Consider the following 13,518-nt stretch of genomic DNA (forward strand, 5'->3'; position numbering starts at 1 on the left):
AGCAATGGCAGGGCCTGTTCATAACACTCAAACACAAACTGTGGTGCCGTATGAATTAATCAATTAGGGATGTATAGATCTCACTATTCACCTGTGAGGGTCTCCAGGCACTGGGGGAGTCTGTGGGGGAGATTTGTGCAGCTTTGGTCATTCGAAAAGGCAGGTGTTATGGCTCTTCCTGAATGCTTTCAGTATGGGTGTTTATCTGATGCTGAGGGGGAGTTCTTTCCAGGTCTTGGCCATGATGTACGAGAAGAGTGTGCCTTCTGTCTGGTTCTGTGGATATAGAGGATTTCGGCCAAGGCCTGGTCAGAGGAGTGGAGGTTTCTTTTGTGGGTGTAGAAGGAGATTGAGGTATTGGAGTCCGGTGTTGTGGAGGGCTTTGTAGGTGTGTGTGAGCAGCTTGAAGGTCACTGTTTTTTCAACGGGGAGCAAGCGCAGTTCTCGTTTATGCTGGGTAATGTGGTCTTGTTGTGGGATCCTGAGGATAAGTCTGGCTGCGGTGTTCTGGACAGTCTGAAGTTTGAGGAGTAGAGATTTGATGATTCCGACATAGAGGGTGTTCCCGTAGTCCAGCCTGCTGGTGATGAGTGCTTGGGTGATTGTCTTCTTTAATTCGGGGGGTGGGTCTATTTGAAGGTCTTGCTGAGTATGTGGAGGGTGTTGACATGAAACCTGTTTATGCACTTTAAATCTAATTTGGGGAGACTTACTGTTGTGGTAATACCATTTGTGGCACACTGTATGTGATTATTTGAATTTTACTTGATTAGAAGCATTTAATATTGATAAACGTTTTCCTAGCATTCTGTTGATAACTTCATCTGGAATTTTTTGGTGGTTACTACTGACAACTGTGCTTAGGGTGGTGATAGTGTAATGTTAATGGATACCCCCAGCACAGCCCCTACACTTGACAAACACCACTACACTATCATAAACCCTAAACACTATTCCCAGCATGATCCTCTACAGTACATAAACACTATTGCACTACTCTAAACCCTAAAACACTACCCACTACAGTAGACGAACACTACTGGACTATCCTAAACCCTAAAACACTACCTTCAGCACGACCCCCTACACTACACAAACACCAGTGTACTACCCTAAACGCTAAATGTACCACCAACACGACCCCCTACTCTAGACAAAGACCTATGCACTACTTTAAACCCTAAATCTATCCCCAGCACAACCCGTTCACTACACAAACACCACTACACTACCACTACTCTAAACCCTAAAACACTACCCCTAACACTTATACGAACAGCACTTCATTTATTTATATAGATAGTAACTCATAGTTAGTGTTATAAAATCACTAATACAAGTATACAGTTATCCATACAGTTACTGATGAAATCACTGAGTCATATATATACTTCTTTATATACAAGAACTGTCACATATGTTGCCTTTTATTTTTTTACTTAATTGCACATGTACCATTGAGAGATATATTTGTTAATCACCACACCCATAAAGATGTTAACTCACCCAAACAAAATGTTATAACATGTAGTCTTAACGTCATATACCTACTCAATCAACTATTCACACATCTTTGGGCAGTCACACATCCCCCACCGAACCACACACACGTTCATTCTTCCATATATATACTTAGTTAAGTAATCAATAAGTAATATAGACTTTCACGTAGCTAGTAACCAACTGGTGCAGCAGTTTACAGAACAACAGTCAAAGTAATACAAATATTCACATAGTTTAGTCACTATTCAATATATTTAATGACAGTATAAATGTTGCGTTGCGGCGTTTTGCCGTCCCAAGCGGCCGCCTAAACACATGCAGGCATCGGGTCCCTCACTTCCGGGTGGAGATGAGGTCCCGGTCTAGTCCTTCTTGACTGTAAGCACTTCCGGGAGAAACGCTTAAACGCTGCGTTTCCCGCCGGGTCGGTGCTTCTGATTCCTTCACTGAGTCCGTTCGGAGCCGGAAGACGCTGCGCTGTGGACTGCTTCTAGTCTTCAGACCACGCTGTCCCAAAGTACTTGCCTTGATCTACGCCCTCGGTAAGGTCACGAGCCGAAGCGCTGTTACGTGACATAATTTGCCACGCTGTAGCGCTTGCCGTGAGCCTGTCTTTATTGTTTATGCCGCGCAGGAGCGCTCGTACTGTTTGCACCCATCAGCACAGGAACGCTATATTTCTTTGTACTGGGCCGCGCTACAGCGCTTACCCTTGATCTTGATTTTTGGACATTACCGAGCAGGAGCGCTATATTTTGTTTTGGGCAACAATTCTTACCGCGCAGGAGCGCTATATGAGTTGGCAGCTGTAATCGCGCAGGAGCGCTTGTTACCTGGTGGTGTACTTTGGTTTGCCTTATCACCGCGCAGGAGCGCCTTACTTTTGGTTTGCAGTATCACCGCGCAGGAGCGGTTTGTTTTGATTAGTTACGTTAGCGCAGGGGCGCTTGCATTGATTTCCAACTACCTTTCCTTGGTTCCAGAGTCCATATGAGCTATGGTGAGTCTATGGAGCAGGTGCTCATTCCTGCATGTGTTTAGTGGTCTACCCTGAAGGGGAGGAGTGGTCTAACTAATGAGGTCCTTCTTGTTTCCCCAGTTGTATCCAGATCCTTCCCCACGCCACAAACACCAACAGACCTCATCCTTCCTTTGTTGGCTCCCTTCCCTGGTTCCATCCCATCCCTGCTGGGTGTCCCTCTCCGCACGGGTCAGGTGGGTACAGGGACGGTGGCTCTTGTCGTCTCTGCGGAATCGCTTCACAAGCCAAAGGTGAGTCTTGTGGGGCATCCGACAGAATCAGAAGCCCAAGTAAACCATTCCGCCCAGACGACATGGATGTCCCGGAGGTTACCCTGCAAGACATCGCAGCCTTGCTGGCTACCATGCAGGCAGAGAACCTTAGTTTACGCCATGACATGACTGCTATACAGGGCCAGTTGGCGGCCGGTATCACCAGTCGTTGGGGAACTACTCCTAGCCCCAGAGTTAGGCAAGAAGGGTTGTTAAGACAACCTACGTTCATTTTTGGGGTGTCCTCCACTGCCACCAATCAGGACACTGCTATACAAGTCGTCACACCCCACCCAGTGCAGCTGGCTCCACCCGAGCACTTCTACGGCGACAGCACTAAATACAGTATCTTCATCCATCAATGCCATTTACACTTCATGGCCAGGACATCAGCCTTTCCCGACGACGCTTCAAAGGTCACGTTCATCCTGTCATATATGGGCGGAGACGCCGCTCAATGGTCCATTTCGCTGATGGAAAACGACGACCCCATGCTCAACAACCTACCAGCGTTTAAGGAAGCCATGCGGCGGATGTTCGCACGTCACACCTTTGTGCAAGCAGCAGACAACGAGTTACTTAATTTAAAGCAAGGTAACAACGACCTGCTTCACTATATTACTGTGTTCAGTAGACTCGTCATCGAGGCCCACTGGCCTGAGTCCAAAAAGGTGTCGGTGTTCTACCGGGGACTGCGTGATGACCTTAAGGATCTCATATCCCAGCTACCCAATCCACCTGACGAAATAGGCCCTTTCATGGACCTGGTGGTCAAAATGAATTTCCGTTTACAGGAAAGAAGAACCGAAAAAGGGAAAAGCAGCGGCAACCGCTTCCTGTCTTTCGGGGAGAAGGGCACGAAAAAAGGCACAGAGGAAGCGGCTCCTCCAGGTGATACCCCGGAGCCCATGCAGATAGGAGGCATCAAAGGGCCCTTAACCAGCCAAGAAAGAGAAAAGAGGAGGAAGCAAAACCAGTGCCTGTATTGTGGCAAAAGCGGACACTTCGTCAGGGAATGCCCGGTGAAACCCACACGCCCCCGAAGCAGAAGGCCCTTCGCGTTACCCGTTGACAAGGGAAACAAGACGGGAAACGAGGCAACCCAGTAGACAAAGGGCTCCGTCCTCTGGGTTTTTCTTCCTGCAACTCAGCGATCCCTGCAGTCTTCGACGGTAATCACCACGTAGGAGTGGAAGTGACCTTGCAGAATCGGACAGGCGATTCTTGGCTGGTTACCGCTATGCTGGACTCCGGAGCAACCGGCCACTTCATCGACACCACCTATTCACATACCTTGGGCATGAGCACGGTGCCAAAAGCACAACCAGAAACAGTCAGGCTGTTGATGGAACGGACCTGACCTCCGGCCTTATCAGGCATCAAACCGAAGACATGACCATGACCTTCACGAATCATCACTCCGAATACAGCAGCTTTGACGTGATCGACGCACCGCAGTTCAAGGTCATACTGGGCCTGCCATGGTTGGTAAACCAAAACCCCCGAATCGACTGGGTGTCCAGGATCATAAACTTGGATTCAGAACACTGCTGCAGGGACTGTTACACGAAGGACGACCTACCAGACATCCGTCCCATACAAGCACGCTCGTTACCTGTGCAAGGCATGGGGATGGTTTCCCAGTCAGAAATCCCTGAGGTCTACCAGGACCTGGCAGATGTGTTTGACAAGAAAGGAGCCAACACCCTGCCACCACATCGCTCCTTCGATTGCAGGATAGACCTAATACCCGGCTCCACGTTACCATGCAGCAGGATATATTCGCTCACGGAAAAGGAGAACATCCACCAACGCTCCTATCTGGATGAGTATTTGGACAACGGGTTCATCCGCCATTCCAGGTCTCCTGTGTCCTCTCCCCTTTTCTTCGTGTCGTAGAAGGAAGGTTATCTGAGGACGTGTGTTGACTTCAGAGCGATGAACGCCATCACGGTGAAAAACGGGTACCCGCTGCCTTTGATCTCCAGCCTCTTGGATCAGGTAAAGAACGCCTCCGTTTACACCAAATTGGACCTGCGGGAAGCCTACCACCTGGTCAGAGTCCGGAAGGGTGACGAATGGAAGACCACCTTCTGGACTAAATTCGGTCTGTTCGAGTACCAGGTCATGCCTTTCGGACTCTGCAACCCCCCGCAGCTTTCCAGTTCTTCATCGACGAGGTGTTAAGGGAATACATCGATGTTTTCTGCATCGTCTACATAGATGATATTCTGATATATTCGCAGTCCATCCCCGAGCATGTACAGCACGTGCGTTCTGTCCTCCAACAGCTGGGAAAGAATCGGTTGTACGTAAAGTTGGAGAAGAGAGTTTTTCATGTCACCGCTGTGGAGTTCCTGGGACATATCATCACCCCTGCTGGTATCCGAATGTACAACAAAAAAGTAGAGGCCATCCTGCTATGGCCTACTCCGGAGCCCGTAAAGGGGGTCCAGAGGTTCCTGGGGTTTTCCAACTACTACCGTCGGTTCATCACTGGGTTCTCCGGGATGGTGGCTCCTATCACTCGTTTGCTACGCAAAGGAGTAAGCTTTTGTTGGGACCAGAAAGCAGACGATGCAGTTCAGGAATTGAAGAGGCAGTTCACCACAGCCCCTGTTCTTATGCACCCTGACACCGATCAGCCCTTCATAGTGGAGGCGGATGCCTCTAAGGACGCGTTAGGGGGCGTGTTGTCGCAAAGGAATGCCAGCACAGGACAGCTACACCCGGTGGCTTTCTATTCCAAGACACTCCAACCCGCTGAGCGCAATTACACTGTGTCTGACCGGGAGCTCCTGGTGATCAAGACGGCATTCGAGGAGTGGCATCACTACCTGAAGGACGCAAAACACACCGTGACTATCTACACGGACCACAGGAACCTCCAGTTCCTATGTTCGGCACGTGTCCTCACAGCCCGCCAGCTCCGATGGACCCTGTTCTTTAACGAGTACAATTTCACGATCACGTTCCGACCCGGGAAAGAAAACGCCAAGGCGGACGCCCTATCTCGACTAGAGGAAACCGATGAAGCCACGGATACCACCGAGCCTGTTCCCATCATAGCGAATCAACACTTCCAGGGCGTCGTAGTTTCCTCTGAGTTCATGACACAGCTGCGCAAAGACACGGCCATAATCGATCCGGCTGCCCTAGCAGGAGGACACAAGGGTGTGTCTTGTGTGAACGGTTTCCTGTTCAGGGGAGACAAACTGTATCTTCCTGGAGCGCCTTGTCAACTACAAGCGATACGCATGTGTCACGATAACGTCCTCTCAGGCCATCCCGGTTACCACAAGACCCTCAACCTCATACAAAGACAGTTTTGGTGGCTGGCTATGGAGGCTGACACGAGAAACCACGTATCTCGCTGTGCCATTTGCCTGCAAGGCAAGAACAGGTCGTAACCCCCTGCAGGCCTTCTACGCCCCATTCCAATACCGCCTTACCCGTGGCACACCATTTCCATGGACTTCGTGGTCGAGCTCCCTGTTACCAAGACCGGCCACACCACGGTGCTCACCGTGGTAGACCATCTCTCCAAGATGGCTCATTTCGTGCCCTTGACAAAGCTACCCACGGCAGCCGAACTGGCCTTGGCCTTAGTGAACAACGTGGTTAGACTCCACGGCATCCCCTCAGTAGTGATTACTGACAGAGGGGCGCAGTTCGTGTCCCGCTTCTGGAAGGAAGTATGCGGAATACTGGAAATGGACGTGCGCCTCTCCTCCGCGTACCACCCCCAGACGGATGGGCAAGCAGAAAGAACGAACCACACCATGGAGCAATACCTCCGCTGCTTATTGCTTATGGTTGAGAAGGAGTGGTCTGACGTACTGTGGATGGCGGAATACGCATATAACAACAGCCGGCATGCGGCCATTGGAATGTCTCCTTTCTTTTGTCTCCAAGGACGACACCCCCGCACTTCGGCTTGGGAGGAACCCCTGGACAGCCCATTGCCAACGGTACAGGCTTATCATGGTGCCCTGTGTAACCTTTGGCGACAAGCCCGGTTCAAACTGGCCAAAGGGAAGGACTCCTACAAGGCACACGCCGATGCCCACAGGCAGAAAGAACCCGAATATCACAAGGGCGACAGAGTGTGGCTCTCCATTCGGCACCTGAACGTGCAGGGCTCCAAGAAACTGTTGCCTCGTTTTGTGGGTCCTTTTGTCATCGATAAGGTGGTCAACCCTGAGGCTATGCGACTCGCACTCCCGGCACACATGAAGATACACCCAGTCTACTACCTCTCCCTTCTGCATGCGGTCCACCCTGGTTGCACCATTCCCTCTCCTCCTTCTCCGGTGGTGGTGGAGGACCATATAGAGTACGAGGTCAAGGCCATCTTGGGTTCTCGCCGTACCAGAGGGAAGCTCTTCTACCTGGTAGACTGGAAGGGGTACGGTCCCAATGAGCATTCCTGGGAACCGTTGTCCCATGTTAGCCACGCTCCTCTTCTGGTCCGTGCTTTCCATCTAAGCCACCCGCTTAGTCCTCGCCCTGCTTTTTTGCCGTCCCAAGCGGCCGCCTAAACACATGCAGGCATCGGGTTCCTCACTTCCGGGTGGAGATGAGGTCCATGTCTAGTCCTTCTTGACTGTAAGCACTTCCGGGGGAAACGCTTAAACACTGCGTTTACCGCCGGGTCGGTGCTTCTGATTCCTTCACTGAGTCCGTTCGAAGCCCGGAAGACGCTGCGCTGTGGACTGCTTCCAGTCTTCAGACCCCGCTGCCCCGAAGTACTTGCCTTGATCTACGTCCTCGGTAAGGTCAAGAGCCGAAGCGCTGTTACGTGACATAATTTGCCACGCTGTAGCGCTTGCCGTGAGCCTGTCTTTATTGTTTATGCCACGCAGGAGCGCTCGTACTGTTTGCACCCATCAGCACAGGAACGCTATATTTCTTTGTACTGGGCCGCGCTACAGCGCTTACCCTTGATCTTGATTTTTGGACATTACTGAGCAGGAGCGCTATATTTGGTTTTGGGCAACAATTCTTACCGCGCAGGAGCGCTATATGAGTTGGCAGCTGTAATCGCGCAGGAGCGCTTGTTACCTGGTGGTTGTACTTTGGTTTGCCTTATCACCGCGCAGGAGCGCCTTACTTTTGGTTTGCAGTATGACCGCGCAGGAGAGCTTTGTTTTGATTAGTTACGTTAGCGCAGGGGCGCTTGCATTGATTTCCAACTACCTTTCCTTGGTTCCAGAGTCCATACGAGCTATGGTGAGTCTATGCAGCAGGTGCTCATTCCTGCATGTGTTTAGTGGTCTACCCTGAAGGGGAGGTGTGGTCTATCTAATTGGGTCCTTCTTGTTTCACCAGTTGTATCCAGATCCTTCCCCACGCCACAACCACCAGAAGACCTCATCCTTCCTTTGTTGGCTCCCTTCCCTGGTTCCATCCCATCCCTGCTGGGTGTCACTCTCCACACGGGTCAGGTGGGTACAGGGACGGTGGCTCTTGTCGTCTCTGCGGAATCGCTTCACAAGCCAAAGGTGAGTCTTGTGGGGCATCCGACAATAAATTAGTCAAGCAAACAATCAATCACACTGCTACTAAACCCTTTATCCAGATTTTTTGATATCCACTCATTCTTTAATGCAGATCGTTATATATATAATACATATTTAAATAACAAACCAAACCACATTCACTGGATGTTGTCATCAGTGATGTCATAAGTGATGTCATATGAGATGTCATCAGTGATGTGATCAGTGAAGTCATTAACCATGTCATGAATGAAGTAATATATATATACATAAATAGCTGCGTATGAAGGGGTCGTATTTCTAGGGAAAGGAAAAGTCACGAAGAGTAACTTTTTCTATCTTTGTAAATATGGAGGAGGCACCTGCGCAACCAGTATGTCACGAAAAGTGACGTACTGGTGGCGCAGATTACACCCAGGTTGCGGGCAGATTGGAAGGGCATAGGCCAGGCTCCGAGAGCAGAAGGCCACCAGTCCATCGACCAGATCTCCTCTTTCCCTCCGAAGATAAGAACTTCGGTTTTCTCCCCATTTAATTTCAGGAAGTTCTTAATCATCCAGCACGCAACTGCTTGCATGCAGTTTCTGAAATTAAGGGTCGTGATGTACCCAGATTGGGAGAGGGAGACCATAATCTGGGTGTCATCAGCGTATGACAGAACTTCCAGCCCGAAAGATCTTACTAGCTTGGCTACAGCACTTCCTTATAGTTCTGCAGTTATACATTCACCATATACTACAAATGCATTATTTAGTCAATTATGCAGTATGTATACATTCTTGTAAACTTTCACACACTAGTATATAAATTTAGCTCTTTCTTTAACCAGAGTAGTTAGTTCTGAAAATATCTTTTTTTTGTTTTTTGTATTTTTAGATTTTTTTAGATTTTTTTAATGTTTTTTTCTTTTTTTGTTTTTTTTTTAAAGAAAAAAAGTCAACAGCACGAACAAAACCATGAACTTTGAGGGAATTAAAAAAAAATAGCATTGATGGTTATCAATTTCTCTGCAAACTAGGTCTACTGATTGCTCCCCATAACAAATTAAACGAAAGCACTTCACACAGCGCATTCTAACTTTTCCAAATTGGGGACGTATGTCTGGTGGTGATGTTGAAGGTGATGCCACAGAGGGACTTGTTATTGCCGGTGGCGGAGGTGTATTTTGGCGCAGCCTTCTACATTCTTCGTGAGCATAGTTCACAGGATACTGGGATTGGAGGTGCTTGTGCATACTAGCAGCGCCACAGGAGTATTTCTTGTTTAGATCTCCTCTGAACAGCACTGTCTGGCAAATGCATGTCACCTTGGTGGCATTACATTTCTTTTGTCCCTCCGGAAAAGTAAAAATGTCCATACAATGGATGTGTATCTTTTGGGAGGGTGAGGTTCTGGTAGAAATTGTTCAGTAACAAAATCATCAGAATCAGATGATTCTTGTAGTGGTGTAGCCATTTTTGAATCCGAAAAAGAAGTTCAGGTTTCCAATGATGAAAAAGTGAGGTTTTTCTCAGAACAGGTCTTCTCTTAAGGAAGGTCTAAGAAGAGTGATTATAATGGGTGGGGTTCTTCAATAGTTAGAACAGTAAGGGGTTGATTCCAATCCAGTAAAAAGCGCTCCGAATCGTCGTACGGAGCGTTTTTTCTCCGTATGAATCATAGCTGTAAACGTCTCGTACGTACAGCAAAGTACGATTCGTACCAGGAGCCGTACTCCGTACGAATCGTACAGAGACCGTACGAATCTTATCCCCGTACGATTCGCCCTCGGAACCCGCTGTACACGACGTCTGTATGGTTTGCGGCTGCTTTTTCCGACTCGGCAAGTACGATTCGTGTTGGGTACGCTCCGTAAGACCCTTTTTCTAAGGAAACCGTTCCCCGGAAGCTTGTTTCCTTTCCAGTAAAGAATTGGCTTGGTAGTTTGGTCTGCCCTGTTCCCATGATGCACTGGGCCAGGGTCAGACTAATTTGCATATAGCCAGGTTCTGAACTGGGATGGTGCAGTGAGCTAAAAAATGGTGATGGATCAAGCCCTGATCTTTTGACTGGGTATGAGTGTTCTGTTTAACTCAGATGCTCTGTCCATCACCACCCCCTTTCTGAATCGTTTTGGTCACTATAGGAGTGGCAGGGTATGCTCAGATGTGAGTCCCTTGCTCACTGCACCATCAGGATTCAAGCAAGCCGGGCCGAAGACGGCTGTAATGCCAGAAACCGGTCCCCGGAAGCTTGTTTCCTTTCCAGTAAAGAATTGGCTTGGAAGTTTGGTCTGCCCTGTTCCCATGATGCACTGGGCCAGGGTCAGACTAATTTGCATATAGCCAGGTTCTGAACTGGGATGGTGCAGTGAGCTAAAAAACGGTGATGGATCAAGCCCTGATCTTTTGACTGGGTATGAGTGTTCTGTTTAACTCAGATGCTCTGTCCATCACCACCCCCTTTCTGAATCGTTTTGGTCACTATAGGAGTGGCAGGGTATGCTCAGATGTGAGTCCCTTGCTCACTGCACCATCAGGATTCAAGCAAGCCGGGCCGAAGACGGCTGTAATGCCAGAAACCGGTCCCCGGAAGCTTGTTTCCTTTCCAGTAAAGAATTGGCTTGGTAGTTTGGTCTGCCCTGTTCCCATGATGCACTGGGCCAGGGTCAGACTAATTTGCATATAGCCAGGTTCTGAACTGGGATGGTGCAGTGAGCTAAAAAACGGTGATGGATCAAGCCCTGATCTTTTGACTGGGTATGAGTGTTCTGTTTAACTCAGATGCTCTGTCCATCACCACCCCCTTTCTGAATCGTTTTGGTCACTATAGGAGTGGCAGGGTATGCTCAGATGTGAGTCCCTTGCTCACTGCACCATCGGGATTCAAGCAAGCCGGGCCGAAGACGGCTGTAATGCCAGAAACCGGTCCCCGGAAGCTTGTTTCCTTTCCAGTAAAGAATTGGCTTGGTAGTTTGGTCTGCCCTGTTCCCATGATGCACTGGGCCAGGGTCAGACTAATTTGCATATAGCCAGGTTCTGAACTGGGATGGTGCAGTGAGCTAAAAAACGGTGATGGATCAAGCCCTGATCTTTTGACTGGGTATGAGTGTTCTGTTTAACTCAGATGCTCTGTCCATCACCACCCCCTTTCTGAGTCATTTTGGTCACTATAGGAGTGGCAGGGTATGCTCAGATGTGAGTCCCTTGCTCACTGCACCATCAGGATTCAAGCAAGCCGGGCCGAAGACGGCTGTAATGCCAGAAACCGGTCCTCGGAAGCTTGTTTCCTTTCCAGTAAAGAATTGGCTTGGTAGTTTGGTCTGCCCTGTTCCCATGATGCACTGGGCCAGGGTCAGACTAATTTGCATATAGCCAGGTTCTGAACTGGGATGGTGCAGTGAGCTAAAAAACGGTGATGGATCAAGCCCTGATCTTTTGACTGGGTATGAGTGTTCTGTTTAACTCAGATGCTCTGTCCATCACCACCCCCTTTCTGAATCGTTTTGGTCACTATAGGAGTGGCAGGGTATGCTCAGATGTGAGTCCCTTGCTCACTGCACCATCAGGATTCAAGCAAGCCGGGCCGAAGATGGCTGTAATGCCAGAAACCGGTCCCCGGAAGCTTGTTTCCTTTCCAGTAAAGAATTGGCTTGGTAGTTTGGTCTGCCCTGTTCCCATGATGCACTGGGCCAGGGTCAGACTAATTTGCATATAGCCAGGTTCTGAACTGGGATGGTGCAGTGAGCTAAAAAACGGTGATGGATCAAGCCCTGATCTTTTGACTGGGTATGAGTGTTCTGTTTAACTCAGATGCTCTGTCCATCACCACCCCCTTTCTGAATCGTTTTGGTCACTGTAGAAGTGGCAGGGTATGCTCAGATGTGAGTCCCTTGCTCACTGCACCATCAGGATTCAAGCAAGCCGGGCCGAAGACGGCTGTAATGCCAGAAACCGGTCCCCGGAAGCTTGTTTCCTTTCCAGTAAAGAATTGGCTTGGTAGTTTGGTCTGCCCTGTTCCCATGATGCACTGGGCCAGGGTCAGACTAATTTTCATATAGCCAGGTTCTGAACTGGGATGGTGCAGTGAGCTAAAAAACGGTGATGGATCAAGCCCTGATCTTTTGACTGGGTATTAGTGTTCTGTTTAACTCAGATGCTCTGTCCATCACCACCCCCTTTCTGAATCGTTTTGGTCACTATAGGAGTGGCAGGGTATGCTCAGATGTGGGTCCCTTGCTCACTGCACCATCAGGATTCAAGCAAGCCGGGCCGAAGACGGCTGTAATGCCAGAAACCGGTCCCCGGAAGCTTGTTTCCTTTCCAGTAAAGAATTGGCTTGGTAGTTTGGTCTGCCCTGTTCCCATGATGCACTGGGCCAGGGTCAGACTAATTTGCATATAGCCAGGTTCTGAACTGGGATGGTGCAGTGAGCTAAAAAACGGTGATGGATCAAGCCCTGATCTTTTGACTGGGTATGAGTGTTCTGTTTAACTCAGATGCTCTGTCCATCACCACCCCCTTTCTGAATCGTTTTGGTCACTATAGGAGTGGCAGGGTATGCTCAGATGTGAGTCCCTTGCTCACTGCACCATCAGGATTCAAGCAAGCCGGGCCGAAGACGGCTGTAATGCCAGAAACCGGTCCCCGGAAGCTTGTTTCCTTTCCAGTAAAGAATTGGCTTGGTAGTTTGGTCTGCCCTTTTCCCATGATGCACTGGGCCAGGGTCAGACTAATTTGCATATAGCCAGGTTCTGAACTGGGATGGTGCAGTGAGCTAAAAAACGGTGATGGATCAAGCCCTGATCTTTTGACTGGGTATGAGTGTTCTGTTTAACTCAGATGCTCTATCCATCACCACCCCCTTTCTGAATCTTTTCCTAAGGGAGCTGAAAACTCCCGTAGAAGCAGAGTTCACCCCGAAACAGGTACGGAACGCCCCCCCCCGGGTACGGTGCGTACTCCCCATGATCGTAGGGGTACGGCTCGTACACCCCATGATCATAGGGGTACGGCTCGTACACCTACAATCATGGGGTACGGCTCGTACACCCCATGATCGTAGGTGTATGAGCCGTACCCCTACGATCATGGGGTGTACGAGCCGTACCCCTACGATCATGTGGTGTACGAGCCGTACAGTGTGTATGTGAATGTGCGCTTTTCCGTACGAATCGCCCTTACCTGACGTGGCCCATACGAATCGCATCCTGATCACCCGGTCTGGATCGTACTCGCTGAGT

This window comes from Lissotriton helveticus, chromosome 2_2, assembly GCF_964261635.1.
Source record: "Lissotriton helveticus chromosome 2_2, aLisHel1.1, whole genome shotgun sequence".
Taxonomy (NCBI): domain Eukaryota; kingdom Metazoa; phylum Chordata; class Amphibia; order Caudata; family Salamandridae; genus Lissotriton; species Lissotriton helveticus.